The sequence below is a fragment of the Wyeomyia smithii genome, chromosome 1, assembly GCF_029784165.1.
Source record: "Wyeomyia smithii strain HCP4-BCI-WySm-NY-G18 chromosome 1, ASM2978416v1, whole genome shotgun sequence".
NCBI classification, from domain to species: Eukaryota; Metazoa; Arthropoda; class Insecta; order Diptera; family Culicidae; genus Wyeomyia; species Wyeomyia smithii.
The window spans coordinates 41,085,826-41,101,754 of record NC_073694.1 but is presented as its reverse complement, the minus strand read 5'-3'; the positions used below and the strand labels follow the sequence as shown (position 1 = coordinate 41,101,754).

At 38.8% G+C, this 15,929-nt stretch overlaps 1 protein-coding gene across 1 annotated transcript in view; it reads left to right on the top strand.

The window, feature by feature from the left end:
* The window catches only part of LOC129718129 (transcription factor SOX-10), a 75,935-nt gene that overhangs the window by 14,287 nt on the left and 45,719 nt on the right, over positions 1–15,929 (top strand). The window lies entirely within an intron of this gene.

Genomic DNA, 15,929 nt, shown 5'->3' with positions numbered 1-15,929 from the left:
CAGAGGATTTTCTTCAGCATCCGAATAGCGCCTGAATGGCTGCAGTTTTGGTTGATTTTTTTCGATGTTCATTCAAAGATTACTTCGTATTAAACTGTGTTCTATGTATTCGTAAGACACCTGGGTAATCAAAGTGTTCGTTCAGACATTGAAAGCATCGATATTGGTCCGAATTCAGAAGTTTGGGGGTCGTTTTCTCCGACTGATTAAAATAAGCACCACAGCTTAAGCCTTCCCTTACCCTAAATTGAAAATTTCCGTCATGCTTTTTCCTTGTCAACAAATTCTAGTAAATTAACTTTTGTTCGAAAAATCTTTTATAAAATAAACGTGAAATTACAAAACAAAAAAAAAATCTAAAACACTGTCGAAGATCTCAGTCGATTCTGCAAACAAATTTGTGCGAACGTTGATTTTGTTATTATGTTCGTTTTCGCTTCATCTGCATTTTCATTATTATTTATTAAAACAACCTGTGAAGACAATCTTGAAAGACATGATAGGCTGCCTGTTAGCAGGCATGAATACTATTTATGAGGCGATACATAAACATATTCTAATTAGCTTAGTGAACATAAACACCAGATCGCATTGGGTCGATTAGAAACTGTACATCGTCCTTCAGTCTTATAGTCAGATGTGTAGTTGTAGTTTTATGGGGATTATTTACCAGTGTTGAATTTTTTTTTAATATTCCACAGTTTAGAAATTGAAAATAAATTAAAGTCAAATTATTTATATACAAAAACTACTGTAGTTGTAGCTCTGGAATAGCGCTGCTTAAATTGGAAATAAAAGTTAAGCCATCGATTCATGAAAATATTCTAAATCATCAAAGCACTAATAGAGATAAATTTAAATAAAAATAGGGCACTAATGAATGCAAAAACTAGGTGAGCACAGTGCAAACAGCTGATTTCAAAAATCATCAAAGCGGCAACAGTCAGGAACTCAAAAATTAATTGTTTTTGATGCGGGAAATTCATCGGAGCCGAATAAAATAGTTTTTTCATTAGTTACTTTGTAGATTTGGACAGGATGTCTACAGAATTTGTGCTGAAATAACAGCTCCAAAATTATTCACTTATAAATCGGGTACTGTATAATAAAAGTTTGTATGGAAATCCACTGTGAAATATTGTCAACAAATCGTAAGGATAATAAAAAATAACATGATTTTGGTAATACAATTTACTGTAAAAAAATTGACTTTTCTGGGAAATTCGCGTAAATTATAAAATCCATACATACTGAAATTCACAAAAAAAACGCGTAAAAAGTGGCTTTAGTGTAGATGTGTTCGCTGAAAATTGTTTTCTTCAATTTAGAAAAAATACAGCCTGGAGAAAAAAAATATTACTAAATATTTTCATGATGAAGGAAACTTGAAAAAAAAATAGAAAAAGTATCCCAGAACGATGATAAATTCCTTGAACGTTATTTTCCTCAAAATTTAATCGAATTGTGACTTCAGAACGTATTTACCTGTTTCTATTCTGCACCAAAATGTACAGTAAAACAATAGTTTTGATAGCTTTTATTAAACTTAAATGCGCGACCTACAGTTAGTTTCCTGGCTGTAACTGGTTATAAAAATTTTGCTTCAAGAAGATTTTCAACGTATGCAAAAGTTGATTGCTGAGAATATTTTACAGTCATTCTTTTTTTTTTTCGATTTAAATAATCAATTTGAGAACAATATATTTTATAATTTCACACTCGACCCATGACGGGAAATTTTTTTCAGTAACATGTTGTACGTTAACAAAAATTAGTACTGGGCCAATATACCGCGACGGCGCGAGACAGGACATAACACTTATTATTCTTACAAAACATAAAAAGGAGTAAATTTACCTTTTTCGTCGACCGGTTTCGGGCTACGATCTTGCCCATCAGCTGGACGATGTCCGACTAGTTACTTGTGGTAGTTTCCGATCCTGATACGCAGAGAGTTGTACTGTATATACAGCTTCGTTAGATGGAAGAGAGGGGACGATATTGGGGGGTCGTCCTCATTCATTAGTGGGTGGTCAGTGGTAGTGATGTACATGGATTCCCATGCATTTAAGTGTGCGGTTTTTTGTACATTTTTTATCAGTTTAACCTTTTCCCAATCAACACTATGTTTTTGGGATGTAGTGTGTGCTGCCACACTTGAGTCATTGACTCGATCGTTTTCTACTGCAGTTTTATGTTCTCGCAGTCTAGCTTTAAGTTTACGCCGAGTTTGGCCAATGTACTCTTTGGCCGAGTTTGGCCAATGTACACTCACTTCACCTAGATTTGTTGAAACAATCCGCATACCATAATTGTGCAGAGTGTATTGTGTATCAGTGTGCGGAGGGAAGAAAAGAGTGTTGGCAAACCGTGATGTGCAAAATAAACCGCAACTTGCACAGGCACTTGATTACAACGAAGAGAAGGCACCAGAAAAAGTTGTTGGCTCTTACACAAGCGCAAGCGCCGAAGAAAGCAAAGAGATGCCCTAAACACATCGATGGTTTTGTCGTCAACCTATCGTCTGCCCAACTCACAGAGCCGGAGTTGGAGTTGTTGAACAAGGGAATAAATTTTGCAATTCCTCCTTCACACCCCCCTATTGCTGATACTGTGAACAATATTGAGAGTGCCATCCAATACAACAGTTTCACCTCCAAATCAGCAATTCGTCACGATGTTGAACGTTGTATCTCGAAAGCAATACACACACGGTATAAGGATGAACAGCTGAGCTTCGACGCGTGGTGTGCGATACGCCAGCTAAAGGCCCGTGATGTGGTGTATTCTCGTGCGGACAAAGGAAACGCAGTAGTGATCATGGATAAACAAGATTACGATGCTCGAGTCTTTGATATGATCAACACTGGCCCGTACGAGGAACACAAATTTAAAAATGGCAAACCCAGAGACCCGCTCAATGCAATGACGGAAGAAGCGAGTGCCGTTCGGCAGAAAGTTGCGCACCTGTTGGGAGAGGATAAACTGGAACGTAAGTTTCACGTTCCCAATCCAAAAGTTGCAGCGCTGTACTGCCTCCCAAAAATACACAAAGTCCCATTAGCAATGCGTCCTATTTCGTCAAATATCGGTACACCGATGGAAGAGATGGCTGCCTGGGTGGTGGAAGAGATGAAAAAATACCCCATAACCCATGGCATGAATGTGAAAAATTCTGTAGATTTAGTGGATAGACTGCGAGATATAGAGCCGAAAAGGGGAGAAATCTTGGTGTCATTTGATGTAACTGCTCTATTCCCCAGTGTACCAGTGAATAATGCATTGGAGAGTTTGCGCAGACATCTAGAACAGAAACGTGTACCCCCCAATCACATCGAAGCATATCTCTTGATAACGAAAACCTGTATGAACCAGAACTATTTTTCATTTAGGGGTAGGTTCTTCAGACAGACATTTGGGCACAGCATGGGCAATAAATTGTCACCACTTTTGGCAGAAGCTTTTATGAGCGACTTTGAAATGGGATTGCTCAAAGAAAAATATTTCCCGCGAGTTTGGAGGCGCTATGTCGACGACATCTTTTCAGTGGTAAAAGAACGATATCTTTCACAAACGCTAGACTTATTAAACTCCCGCCATAGTACAATTAAATTTACGGTAGAAAAAGAATCCGACGGGAAGCTACCATTCCTGGATCTTATAATTAACAGAAAAGAAAATGATACACTAAAGTACGAAATATATAGAAAACCGACATCCACAGACAGATACATTACCTCAGATTCCAACCATCACGGTGCTCAAAAACAAGCAGCCTTCCATTCGATGGTACACCGTCTCTTCAGCATACCGATGGAGAGCGAAAACTTTGTAACCGGAAGAAATAGAATACATGAAGCTGCCGAACTGAATGGATACGATAAAACTTTCGTTGACAAAATTCTCCGGAAACACGAAAGGAAAAAACACAGACAGAACTGCACAACACTACAGCCAGAGAAAGAAGAAAAGCGTTGGATCAGCCTCCCGTTTTATCCAAAATTGACAAATTCTATCCAATCCGTACTTCAAAAACATGGTTTCCACGCTGCATATAAAAGCAATAACAATTTAAAAGATCTGCTGATTAATCTTAAAGACAAAGTGCCTCCGGAGGAAAAATCAGGCATATACAAAATCCCCTGCCAAAACTGCCCCGCTGTTTACATTGGCCAAACTCGGCGTAAACTTAAAGCTAGACTGCGAGAACATAAAACTGCAGTAGAAAACGATCGAGTCAATGACTCAAGTGTGGCAGCACACACTACATCCCAAAAACATAGTGTTGATTGGGAAAAGGTTAAACTGATAAAAAATGTACAAAAAACCGCACACTTAAATGCATGGGAATCCATGTACACCACTACCACTGACCACCCACTAATGAATGAGGACGACCCCCCAATATCGTCCCCTCTCTTCCATCTAACGAAGCTGTATATACAGTACAACTCTCTGCGTATCAGGATCGGAAACTACCACAAGTAACTAGTCGGACATCGTCCAGCTGATGGGCAAGATCGTAGCCCGAAACCGGTCGACGAAAAAGGTAAATTTACTCCTTTTTATGTTTTGTAAGAATAATAAGTGTTATGTCCTGTCTCGCGTCGTCGCGGTATGTGATTGTTCTTACGTTGGCACAAGAAAATTAATAGACTGGGCCAATATATTTACATTTTTACAGAAGTTGCGAAGGTAGAAACAGTTCTATTCTTGTAAAATAGAAAGCAGATACCAAAATTGAATACAAAATGAAAATGAATAAATCAGTGGATTCTTGGCAGCATTGGCAGTACGCAGATCAGAGAGAATCCCAGAAAGAATAATTTTATTAGCAATCAACAACTTTTAAAGGGAATAAAACGACTCTAGCAAAACATAACTCGAGTTTACTTTACAGCTCCACAGAAGCAATACTTGCGACTTCCATAATCTCTATGACGTCTATTTTTTCAAGTTCGCCCAACAGTTTTATGCTGATAGCCAAAAAAACGTATCGTTGATATGCGAATAATACGTTCAATTAACCCACCGCTTAGCAATAGTAAGCTATTAATGCCATGTCATGTCGCCATGCTCCCCATAGATGAGACTGTCCGGTCCGGGCGCGTTCTCTGCTGATTCGACCTTATTCATGTCCAAGCCAACGAGATCTCTCTGCTGCTTATCTGTCACTCCCATCGCCACAGCAAGGTGATTAACGTGTATAAAAGGTTTCAGACCGCGCATGCATACGGAACTATTCTGGTACCTTCAAACTTGTAGCATTATTTTATTTATTTCTCTTGATGTGACCGGTACGGTCCTATTGAGAGCAGAGCAAATATTTATCGTTCTAATAATAAAATTCTGACGGCATGACGGTGCGGTCGTTACGTCCTCTAATTTAGCCAAAGTCATTTTAATGTCTATATAGAAAAAAAAAACGAAAAATCTGAACCCGAAGGAAGATCAAATCCCTGCATCCTGAGCAAATATGTGCTTCACACGATAATGCATGCTGTAAAGCGTACAAATTAGCTTGAGCTAGGTAAGACGCTAGATAGACGGCCGGCGTTGACCAGTCATAGGAAAGTTTCTTGGTAACTTCCGCACGCAGGCAGCCGCATGTGAACTTGTTTGAGCAAGTGGTGGAACACTACAAGAAACTGTTGGAAATCATCCCACGATCGATGAATGGTCTGCGGTTGTGTGCATCATTAGCATGAGAAAAGATCGCCTTGTTCCATTCATAAAACATCACCATTTCCGAGAGAATTGGCGGCGAACCCGTTTTCTCGTTTTTTCGGAAGATTGTCAAACAGAACAAGTGGTTGCCGCGAGGGCGCCAAACCGAAACCGCTACCGTTTCGAGCGGGGACCGACCGGCGAACTATTTGAAATTCTGCTCAGGGTCTCACCTATGGCGGCGGCGTCACCACACGGTTGACGGCTATTGATTCGGTTCGTCTTTCGTTTAGTTTTGTTTACCTTCGAATGCGGCCCGGGGAATATTGCACCGTGTTTAGGGAAGGAAGCTGTCACACTCGCGGGATGGTAAATACATCTGCTACCGAATGCTGCGATGTAGACTTGCTACAGAAGCCGCCAAATTGCGTAATTCAGATGCAAATTTGAACAAACAGACCGCGGCGTGTGCTGTAGAAGCTCCTATATAGCTCCGTCGTCAATGATAAGGGATATGAGGAAACGGTGAATAATCTTTTATTGCTCAAAACCAGCAGAAGGATTTTAGAATTCACAATTTTTAGTAACATTTTCAGATACAACCTTAAACTGTTTAAGAGATCGTTCCTAAACCACGTGGTCATATTTTTGTTGCCTATTCAGGAAAAGTGTGAAAATTTTAAGAACGTTATAGCGGTAGCATTTTGCTGGTAATCTGTGGAGGTAAACTGATAATTAAAAAAACAGGGTAATACAAGTATATGTATTTTTGAATAACTAAATAGTCTTTTCAGAATGACCATTTATGTAAATGGATAGTTAAATGCTGCGAGAGTGTTTGATGAAAAACGATTTTCACAGTCCTATGCAGGGGTATAGTATTTTCGAAGCATAGAAAATAATCTAAATATTTCGCTCAATCATTTCGATTCGAGCAGTTTAATTTTCGTTTTATTCGTTTCAGTTTCTGTTCTTGAATCATGATGAACATTTTTGCTGTCAAACGTGTTGTGATTACTACAGTAAGGTCTGTTTTACACGGTTTTTTACGCGAGTTGCTTTTCCTAATAACACAAAAACAGTACAAGATATCGACCTCATTTCAATCACGTTTTCCGTTTTAGGCCAAAGGTACTCATATATCCGTTTTTAAAAAAAAGTCGCTATTTTCGGTGATAATACTGAAAATTTAAAATGTTTAATTTTGGTCTCTAGATTGACCACTATCATATTCAAACGAGGTTCAAACATATTAAAACGGCTTTCTTCGTTATATTCGCAACTCAAAGATAGTCTTTTTTACGCGATCCTATTCAAATTTGGAACGCATCCCCCGTGTAAAAAAGACCTTACTGACCTAAGACCTATTTCAAACGAAACTAATGACTAACTAATGAATATAGGTACTATTTCCTTTTCTTTAACATGTTATTTTAAATTAGTACCGCATCATATCATTTAGAGATAGGGTTTCTACGTCTGCGCCTGCTTTTCGATCTAGTACAATCCTCAGTTGGAACGATGACACGCGAAATCTAAAAGGCCAAGTTTCTATCAGCGGCCAAAGTTATTTTTATTTGGGTTGTTTAGCTATAACAGTTTTTTATGTCATCTTGAAGAGCTGCCATTTCTAAGCAAAACGTGAATTTCAAAAAATTTCTATCGTTGTCATTCAATTTTTAAATTACGAATTAAAATTGCTCGAAATCTGCTCGAAATCGCTACAATGACAGTTCGCCCATGTACCAACTGTCATTAGAGCGATTTGGAGCGATTTTTATTTTTCATTTAGAAATCGAAGGACAATGATCTAAAATTTAAAAAAATCACGTTTTGCTCAGAAAATTACACTCTTTCACCTGATGTGTGAAACTACGAAAACTAAAAAACTCGGAACCCACATTTCCACTAAATAATCGCCGTTGGGCTAACAACCTGAAATATAGCATTTTTTATGTAAAGTTGGTCAACAAGTCGATTGAAGATGGTTTCATTTTGGGCATGGCATAGAAAATGGTCTATTTTGCCCCATTCCACCTTACTTTTGCGTATTTTTGGAAATAAAGACCCTTTCACGTGCCCACAGAATGAAAATATCACCAATCGATTTATCGACCAATTTTACATGAGAAATGCTATATTTCAGGTTGCCAGCCCAGCGGTTTCTAATAAGTGGGAATTTGGGTTCATTTTTTCCCAGTGTGCAATGTATTAAAACATGCGAATTCTTCACAACCTATGCTTGATTCTTGGTCTGTTGGCATTCTAGTTTAGGTAGAATATCGATTTCGAATCCATTTCCGGAAAAAAACGTAGGTTTTTTCCAAGCTTTTGTATGGGGCTGCCCCGGTGTACGACGTCAATAACTATGGAACTGCTAAAGTGAAACATCGGTTTGCCGGCTGTTTGTAGTTAATGCAGTTTAGTGCGTAAAACTTGTGTACTGTGATATTTAAGTCGAAAGGGATATTGATCGGTGAATTTGAGGATGATTCAAAAAACACTTGGCTTCCTCGTAAAAATACACCTTTCATCAAAGTGTTACCTGCTCCGGAGTCCCAACTGCTGTCAATTCAGAATTTGTTGATTTCATCTGTGGCTCAACTGTCCAACGTATTATTCACCACATCAGGACAATCGTGCCATATGCTGCTAGCGCTCACCTGAGTCCTCACCGCCCTGGGATTGAATTAACGGAAGAAGTTCTCCAGCCGGCTTCCCTAGTGCCACTTTCATGCCTTCAACATTTATGCTACTCAGCCGACTTGTTATCACCCCCGGTATGCACATCACAAAGCAGTATGGAAGCCTTGGACCCACCTAGGCCAGCCGTGTCAACCGCTGCTCCGAGTCAATCCCCTGCTGTGCGTTCCCGCCTTCATAATCATCCCGGTCCTGGGTCTAGTGTTGGTGTAAGGGGATTCCAACCTGCCAGTCTTGGCAAGTATTCATGGTTTAACAGCGTTTCTCGACCTGATACACTCTCCATTCCCAGGAATGCGGCTACACCTTCTCAACTTTCGATGTATTATCTACATATTGGTGGAATTAGCGTGTAACTTTGCGTGCTTTGACATCTATGCATTCACAAAAACATAGCTCAATGACAACACACTCTTCACTCAACTTTTTGACAGCTAATTCACGGCCTACCATCACGATAACTCGCAAATAACAATATGCGCTCAGGTGGTGGCGTTTTGTTGGCTGTAAGGTCCTGCTACGAGTCTCGCATATCGAATCCTTCCATGTGATCAACAGTTGAACATCTGTGGATGGCGATCGCAAGCTCTGCAGTTACGTCCTGTCAGACCGTGCAAATGATGGTTGCCTTATTGAACAACATTAACGCTCTCTGGAATGGATTGTCTCCCAGATGAGCGCAAGAGATAATAGTAATTCATCGTAATTCTCGGCGATTTTGACATGCGTGATATCTCCTAGGTACAAGACTCCCGTGGCTTCCTTTTCCCGGATCTTGGTAGTTCCTCGTTTAGGTCGGCTTCAATCACGTTGCTGGATGACTACTCTACGGCCGGAATGAGATTCTAAACAGCAACCGACGTACGGTTGATCTTTGTTTTGCCAGCGAAGAAAAAGGTCCAGATTGTTCAGTCTCACCTCTCGTAAAAGATTGCAGACATCGCGGTATCTTCTTTATATAGCACCCTTCTGTATGCCATAGATAAATTTGTGCCCCTAAAACATTGCCGAAAACGTGTCAAACCTGCAATCGCAATTGAAGTAACTGAAGAGAATGAAGAGATCTGCACTCTAAAGCTCACTACTTCCACGTGAATAACGAATACAAAACGCTGAATGAACGCTTGTACAATACTCATCTTGGCCGATTTCAGCGACTCCCCAAATCCAACCCGGAAAACTTCTGGTGCCATGTAAACGATCAAAGAAAAGAATCTGGACAGATTTGACTACGTTCTTACCTCATCGGCCGAAATATATCATAAGATTGGTCATTTTATTTTATCGCCAATTTGTGTCTCATCTGGAGTCCCACAAGGCACTATCTGGTCTCCTTATTATCAAATGACACACAGAGGATTGAAGCCGTTCAACGGAAATTTATTCGCTTTACCCTGCGTAGACTTTTTGGCGAGACTCTCTCAACTGCCAAGGTATGCTGCAAACTCATCAACTTAGAGTTGCTAGAAGCGAGAATGAATTGATTTTTTCTCAATGTCAGCACATTTTTTTCTGATGCAACTCAGTAACCTATGTTCATTGCGACGATGCATGCATTTTGTTTACCATTTTCAATTACAGGACAGGGAATTTCATATTCAGGCCTCGGAATGATATTCAGAGAAGTTCCGGTGATTATCAATCCAAAAGTTAAGGGATTTTTAGGTATTCCGTTCATTTGAAATTAATTTTGTTCAAATCGGTTGTGTAGTTTCTGAGATATTGATGTTTCTTGATTTTACCATTTTGATAAATAACCCCTAAACTAGAAATCCGATTACAATAAAATTTAATAGGGGCAACTAGACCTTTCATTTGCAATTAATTTCATTGAAATCGGTCCAGCCATCTCTGAGAAAATCGAGTAAGATTGGGAGAGCGTTACACACACACACACACACACACACACACACACACACACACATACACACATACATACACATACACACACATACAGAAAATGCTCAGCTCGTCGAACTGAGTCGAGTGATACACGATATTCGGCCCTGAGCACTTTTATACCTTTAGTTTTTTCAGTGATTGCTATTCCTTTCTAGGAGAAAGGCAAAACTAGTTTACGTCTAGGGTTAAAAGTCGACTACATTTACATAAAAAAATAACTTCATGACAATTAATTTTTGTGAGAAATTTGTTTGCTGACTTTCCTTATAAATTTATTTAAATTCTAACTTTTGAACCACATTCTTAATCAATATAAAATTCATTAGTTAACCCCTAACTAGCCCGTTCATTTGATACCAGAATTTTTCAAATCGGTTGTGTAGTTTCTGAGGTACTGAAGTTTTGTGATGTTCACATTTTGAAACATTACAGACAAAGTTGCAGCCGATTACAATGAAATTCCATTGTGTGTTATGAGGCAGCTAGACCTTCCATTTGACACTAAATCGGTAAAAATCGGTTCAGCCATCTTTGAGAAAAGTGAGTGAGTTTAAGTAGTCTTCAAAAAATCAATAGGGTCTTATGGGGCAACAAGTCCTTCCATATAACACTGATTTTGTTGAAATCGGTCCAGCCATCTCTGAGAAACATGAGTGAGATTAAACAGTCTCCAGAACACGTTTCTTCAAATAACTTTTGAACTACATGTCCAATCTTTATGAAATTCAAAAGTTAGTGGTTTTTTAGGTAGCCCATTCATTTAAAATAAATTTTGTTCAAATCGGTTCAGCAGTTTCTGAGATAATGAGGATTCGTGATTTTTACATTTTGATACGCAACCTCTATACTAAAAATCCGATTACAATGAAATTCAGTAGGGTCTTATGGGGCAACTAGACCTTTCATTTGCGATTAATTTCATAAAAATCGGTCCAGCCATCTCTGAGAAAATCGAATGAGATTGGGAGAGCGTTACACACACACATACACACACACTCTAAGCACTTCTATGTCTTTAGTTTTTGCAGTGTTTGCTATACCTTTCTAGGAGAAAGACAATAGTGAAATCCTGTTCAGGCGATGTATACCTTACGGTACAGTAAAAATTGTCGAATGAGGCAGTTAAAATATCAACACGAGTGTTAATGTTTATCCGGTCTGTGTTTATCGGTTGTTTCATATCATGGATATCAATGTTCGCATTTAGTATGAATCTAAAGCCTAAAATCGCTGCTTTTGGATATCATGACAGTGAATATTCTCAGCACTGGCCGCAACACCCGCAACATACATCTTCGTTCTGGTCAATGTACCGATTCGAAACGCTAATTTATTATTTAGTTAATCAAAAATAAATTATAAAACCTTTCAGTGCTTCTTTATTTTTGCTAATACACTTCTTTAATAATATATATAACATGCTACCAGTATTGTTTAGTAATCACAATAACCATTCTTGACTTACGACGCATTTCCCGCCTCCTCTTAATGACTACGTGATTTGGGAACGACCCCTAAGACCATTCGATTCTCTAGAACGCCGCTCGCAATTGCTATACGAACAGAACCCAGCACGCCATCCTTAGCATCAATCCGTTGACAGCGCAGCGCAAAATTAACACTCGCTAATGAACTTGTCAATATTGATGTTGCACGTTGTTAGAAGACCGGAGGAGGCCTGCGAGCGCCTCTCTTATGCACCTGCTCGCTGCCGGTCCGAAACGGCAGCCCGTTTTTATTAGCACTAATGCACTAAAATGATTCGCACCGGTAAGCATGTTGCCGGTACACGCTTATGCTCTGAGCAGTGCAGTGCAAGATTCTGACTCGCAGCCAGGCGGCATTTAGCAAAAACGTCGTTGTCACTTTAGTGCATCATACCACGGACAATGGCAATTTAGAAAATCCCACCCAGTTGGTCCCAACGGGAAGGTGTCCCTGTCGGTGACAACCAATTAGGACGTCCAGAATCGGTTACTTTTCTCAATTTAAGGCTAATTATTCGAACAAATATCGCTGGTTAAGAAAAGTATCATATTTCTCAAATAGGTTTCATGGGAAACTGAAATATTCTACAGTCCTCCGGAGGCGGAAAAAACGCTTTCGATGAAAGAGTGGAGTTAAAACTAAACAGAAGCTAATTGTGTTATACATACAAGCTTACTTATATGTATTACTAACGTGTCTTTCATCCATACCGTGTGTAAAATCGAAAACAGAAGAACTGCAGAAGTTGGAGAAAATTTTATGTTAAGTATGATGCAAAGCATCAAGACAAAATTGTATAAAACTCATATGTTAAAAAAATCAAACTGAACCTAAGACGGTAGCAACAGTTATGGAATTCATTTGGGTAAAATACCTACTCCAAGAATCACTCAATGAAACTCTGAATGACTGAATGAAATATTGGATAATCGTCATCTAAATATTAAAACATTGTGGTAAAACTCAAACATCTCGTAACACCAACAGGAAAGTAGTGGCATTCCAAGCTAGGAGTAAACAAACCTTCCGCATTGAGCCGTCATAAAAATGAAATTAATTACCCCCGCTAGCCCGTAAATCACTCCAGCTGTGGTCAGAAAAATTTGATTCGCTGTTTGATTTTTTCTTCGTCACAACGGAATTCGACGACGGACGAAAATTACAACCGCTCTCCAAGCCAGTCCTGTAATGACTCCGATTGGTGACGGGACATTCTAATTTACGATCGTCGCTGGCGAAGCGAAAGGGTCCCACTAAATGGGCCCGAATTATTAACGTACACAAAATAGGAACCGTACAAGCGAGACAAATCGCCCGGCAAGATGTTAGGAGGACGCGTAGCGAAGTGAAGAAGCCACTTGAAAATGCGGCCCACTTGTGGCGTGATCGCGAACAAGTGCTGGGATGCGACAGGAGTGTGACAAAAAAGGTCGCTAGAGTTTGTAATGCACACCAGCCAGCCGCCACAGGCTGGCTGCTGGCTTTGGGATAGGTCAATGATTCCTTCAATGTTGACTTGAAGTGGCTGGCGGGTCGGTTGTGGACCGATCATGACTTTCGAAGCTGTAATTTGTGTGCTGATGACAACTTGTCATTTAACCTCAGTCCTAATTATGTTGGCTGTGATGAAGCTTTGAAATAGGTCTTTGTTTGATCATTGGAACAATTTAGTATTTTGAACGAAAAAAATATTTTACTGTTCCAAGATGACATTATATTGTAATCTTACAATTTAAGTACCTTTATAGTATTGATAAAAAAAGAGCTTCAATTCCTAGAAAATGATATGTCCCACTGAGAGCAATTCTCATCGTTTGTAGACGTCGAAGTTTCGTACCAAAGGCAGCACCTCCTCGAAGTCGATGAAAAATTTTCGGCTATAAAAGCCATATCTAATTGAACAACTTTGCATAAGAAGTCAGAAAAAAGAATTATACGTTTCCATTAAACTCCACTACATTTTGAGAAATAAATATAAAATATTACTGGTCCGTACAGCTACGTATTCCAGTTGCTACATACAACCATCATCAGTGCTGACGATGGTTGTATGTAGCAACTGAATCATTTTACTAAAACTGAATTTTACTAAAACGCTAAGCACTGATGATGGTTGTCTATGTATACACACTGCTGGTCAGAAAAATAGGTGTGTGTAAAAAAACACTAAAATTCGGTAATTTTGATAATTTTATTGTTAACAAGGTAATTTTAATCATTTCACAGAGCGAAAAACAGAGTCAGTAAAACTACTCAAACGATTTACATTTCCAGTAACTTTTTCATTCAGATTTAAAGTAACAAAAAGTTGATGGTCAATAAAATAGGTGTGAGATCTTTCCCAAGGCATGTTATTGAAAACAGTATTTCAAAACGACAGTATTCAAAACGAAATTAGTATTTAGTATAGCCGCCACTATCCTGAAGCACTTTATGCACTCTCCTTGGCATAGAGCATAGAGCCTACCAATTCCTGACACGTTTTTAATTGTATTGAATACCATTCGTCCTGAACTTTCTCCCAAAGTTCATCCTTGCTAGAGAAAAACTGACCTGAAAGCTTTTTTTTCAACTCATTCCAGAGGTTTTCTATTGGGTTAGATCTGGAGACTGGCTTGGCCAAGGAAGAACTGCTACTTTATTTGTATCAAACCACGATTTTAGCAGCTTCGATTTATGTTTGGGGTCGTTGTCTTACTAAGAAAGCCATTTGAGAGGTATATTTTCCTCTGCATAAGGAAGCATTACCTTCTCCATGATTGTCTTGTAATCAACAGCATTCATTGTGTTATTAATTCGGAATATAGGATCCACACCATACGAAGAAAAACAACCCCAAACCATAATATTGCGCCCACCATGTTTCACAGTTTTCTTCGTATGCGAGGATAAAATTATTATCCTGCAGGTCGCCGAACATTCCGTTGGGAATCCGAACCAAATAAATTTACCTTGGTTTCGTCGCTCCACAAAATGTTCCGCCATTTTTCGTACCTTCTGCACCTTGCCAGGTACGATGTTCTGAAGCAAACTGTTTCCTGATCTACAAATTCTTTTTTCTCAACAATGGCACCTTCCTAGCGATTCGCCCTGGTAGTTTCGCTTCTTCTAATCGGCGACGAACTGTTCTAGCACTTACAATGTTGACGATTTGAGAGCAAATCGATCTAGACGACGCAAATGGATCAGCTTTCGCCAGAAGTACTATGCGATGGTCTGTCCTCGGTGTGGTTTTCCTAGGTTTGCCACGCATTTCCGTCAGTTTAGCTGGCTTCAAGGCGTTCGTGACGAAATTTTCAGATCGTCCTAGCATTTTAGCGATAGTTCTATATATTTCACCCGCATCACGAAATGTTCTTACCAGGTATTTTTCCTGAGAAGTACAGTGGCGATTTCTGCCCATTTCTGTTATTCTGACAGTAGAATTAAAAATTGTTGACGTTGAAAATGAAAAATTTAAAGCTGCAAGATTATTTATTCCTACCAGTTACAGAAGATCAATTGAAAACCAGCTAAAATCAAACACACACCTATTATTTTGACCATCAAGAACTATACTGGTGATGAAAATGGTGTCAGTTCACTTGACACCATTAGGTGAAATGTCACACACACAGCGAAAAAATCTGGTTCTATCAAGATGCTCTTTTTTTCCTAAGACGCTCTGTAAAATGTTTTCAACTTTGCATAGTTGTTTTTTTTAAATCAATTTTGTTTATCTATTTTGTTTATTTTTATATTGCTTAAAGAAGAAAGGACACATAACACTGTGCTACAGTGATTTAGAACTTCTGAAGTGACCTAGTGTAGGTTGTAGGTCTTGTTGAGTATAACATTCGCTATACATATATATAACTAAGCCAAATATCAACCGATTTTCACAAAACTACTTTCATTTGATTCAGAATTGAATATACCTTCAAAATTATAGTGTATTTGTGGTATGTTTCTTACAAAAGTAAACGGCAAATTTCAAATTAAATTGAAATATTGCGTGAAAATATCTAAAAAATTAGATTCAAACTAAAATAACTCAACAAAGTTTATTGATATTAGTAAAAACCTGTATATATTTTGAAAGCTCTATTTGTCTTTCTAAAACTGCTTAAGTATTTAAAATCGGTTGATAAATGGCTGAGTTAAAAAATATTATATGCGCTGAGGTCCAA